Source organism: Salvelinus sp. IW2-2015, linkage group LG1, assembly GCF_002910315.2.
Source record: "Salvelinus sp. IW2-2015 linkage group LG1, ASM291031v2, whole genome shotgun sequence".
Taxonomy (NCBI): domain Eukaryota; kingdom Metazoa; phylum Chordata; class Actinopteri; order Salmoniformes; family Salmonidae; genus Salvelinus; species Salvelinus sp. IW2-2015.
In genome coordinates, this window is record NC_036838.1 from 31,000,172 (window position 1) to 31,003,055 (window position 2,884).

Here is a 2,884-nt window from a genome sequence, read left to right on the forward strand (position 1 = left end):
TAACGAGGTACGGACCTTAATTGCACTAAGACTGTTGTCGTGGTAATGTCATTATACAATAAACATTACATACAGAGAGTATTATGCAGATCATAAGTAGGAATCATAAATAGTCGAAGTGTGTACCGCACCACAATAACAATACGTGATGTGAATAAGAAGAGACAAGTCTAGCCTGGTGGTCTCTATGGAGATGTTTGAAAGAGTGTTTGAAGAGAGCATGTCCGACTTCACCTCAGTAAACTCACGACTACCTACATGCAGAGAGTTTGGTAGTGATGAATATTGCATGCACAGCTAAACGTAATTCAGGTCTGTATGCTAACAAGAATTGTCCCTCAGGTAAAATAAATCTTAAATAGATAAATATGCTGAACAAAAATATAAATGCAACATGCAACAATTTYAAAGATTTTACTGCTTTACAGTTCATATAGGGAAATCAGTCAATTTAAATAAATAAATTAGGTTTAATCTATGGATTTCACATTACTGGGAAGACAGATATGCATCTGTTGGTCACAGACACCTTAAAAAAAAGGTAGAGGCATGGATCAGAAAACCAGTCAGTATCTGGTGTAACCACCATTTGCCTCATGCAGCGTCACACATCTCCTTCGCATAGAGTTGATCAGGCTGTTGATTGTGGCCTATGGAATGTTGTCCCACTCCTCTTCAATGGCTGTGCGAAGTTGCTGGATATTGGCGGGAACTGGAACACACTGTCCTACATGTCGATCCAGAGCATCCAAAACATGCTCAATTGGTGACATGTCTGGTATGCAGGCCATGGAAGAACTGGGACATTTTCAGCTTCCAAGAATTGTGTATAGATCATTATGACATGGGGCCGTGCATTATCATGCTGAAACATTAGGTGATGGCGGCGGATGAATGGCACAACAATGGGCTTCAGGATCTCGTCACGGTATCTCTGTGCATTCAAATTGTCATCAATAAAATGGTGATGGCAGCGGATGAATGGGCATCAGGATCTTGTCATGGTATCTCTGTGCATTCAAATTGCCATTGATAAAATGCAATTGAGCTTGTTTTCTGTAGCTTATGCCTGCCATACCATAACCCCACCGCAACCATGGGCGCCCTGTTCACAAGGCTGACATCAGCAAACCACTCGCCCACATGATGCCATACACGTGGTCTGTGGTTGTGAGGCAAGTTGGACATACTGCCAAATTCTCTAAAACAACATTGGAGGTGGCTTGTGGTAGAGAAATTAACATAAAATGATATGGCAACAGCTCTGGTGAACATTCCTGGAGTCAGCATGCCAATTGCACGCTCCCTCAAAACTTGAGACATCGTGGTATTGTGCTGTGTAACACAACTACACATTTTAGATTGGCCTTTCATTGTCCCCAGCACAAGGTGCACCTGTGTATTGACCATGCTGTTTAATCCGCTTCTTGATATGCCACACCTGTCAGGTGGATGGATTATCTTGGCAAAGGAGCAATGCTCACTAACAGGAATGTAAGCAAACTTGTACACAAAATTTTAGAGAAATAAGCTTTTTTGCATATGGAAAATTTCTGGGATCTTTTATTTCAGCACATGGAACATGGGACCAAAACTGTCGCGTTTATATTTTTGTTCAGTATAAAACAGCATTGGGTGTTTCCCTGGAGATTGGTTCAAGCATTTCATATACAACAACACTGAATGAACGGATCTTGCAAACATATCCGGAACAACACCACTGTGATCTTAGACCTTGGATACATCCCAAATGGCATCCTATTCCCTTTATAGTGCACTACTTTTGACCAGGGCCCTTTGGAATAGGGTGCCATTTGGAACGTAGAGGTTGACTCAAATCAGTGTTGCAGTTGCTCAATAGGTTCTCTTGTATTATGAGCGGAGAGTAAATCACTATGGGGAATAGTGAGAAGGCCTTCCTGACAGACCGTCTGGAAGGATATGTGATACTACAGCAGGAAGTTGGCAGCTCCCATTAACCAGAATCATTATCCCACTCAGTGAGAGAAAGAATGGTCAGAAACTACACGTAGTACAGTAGGCTGCATGCCCTATGCAGGTTCTCATCATACAACATAAAAGAGACTTTGGTGGGAAAATATCTGAATGTGAAGAGACAAAATAATGGGGGGAAAAAATCTCTTTGCAGATGTGCCATACAGCATTTACAATAAACCTATTATGACAACAAAACGTTCAATTATGATTATTGGTCTTAGATAGTTACCGCCTACTATATAGTATGTACCAAGTTATTTCTTGTGTGTTATATTGAGCAATTATTAAGGTAAATCAGATTTCTCTAAAACGCATCTACTGTTTGTTTACATCATTGTTATAAAATGGTCTGTGGATTATATAGGTATTGATACTCACCAAGGTTCACTGGCTGTAGTTGTAGCATTTTGCCACTGTGTGGCAGCGTAGGTCAGTTTATGAGTCAGGATACAGGAACTCTAGTCTGGTGACAGTGGTGAAGGGAGATTCAGACCTGTTTCAGTCCTGACCCTATCCTCACCACCAGTCCTCCTGCTGCCAGACCGTTTCTAATCTCCACAGATAAATGAATTGCAAAATCTCAATCTTAATCCTAATCTCAATCCTAATCTACACTGCCTTAATCTACTGTTCAGCTCTCGCATGCCCAATCCCAGGTTATAAAAAGGCAAATGTTCGTTATCATTTTCTGTCCTAAAAATACATTTCAACATTTAATGTCACATACACAAGTACAGTGAAATGCCTTTCTTTGAAGCTCTAAACCCAACAATGCAGTTAACAATAACAATATAATACTAAAAATAACACAAGGTAGAACAAAAACACACAAGAAATTGAAATAAGAAGAAGATGAGAAAGTAAGTAAGCATTCTATATACAGGGG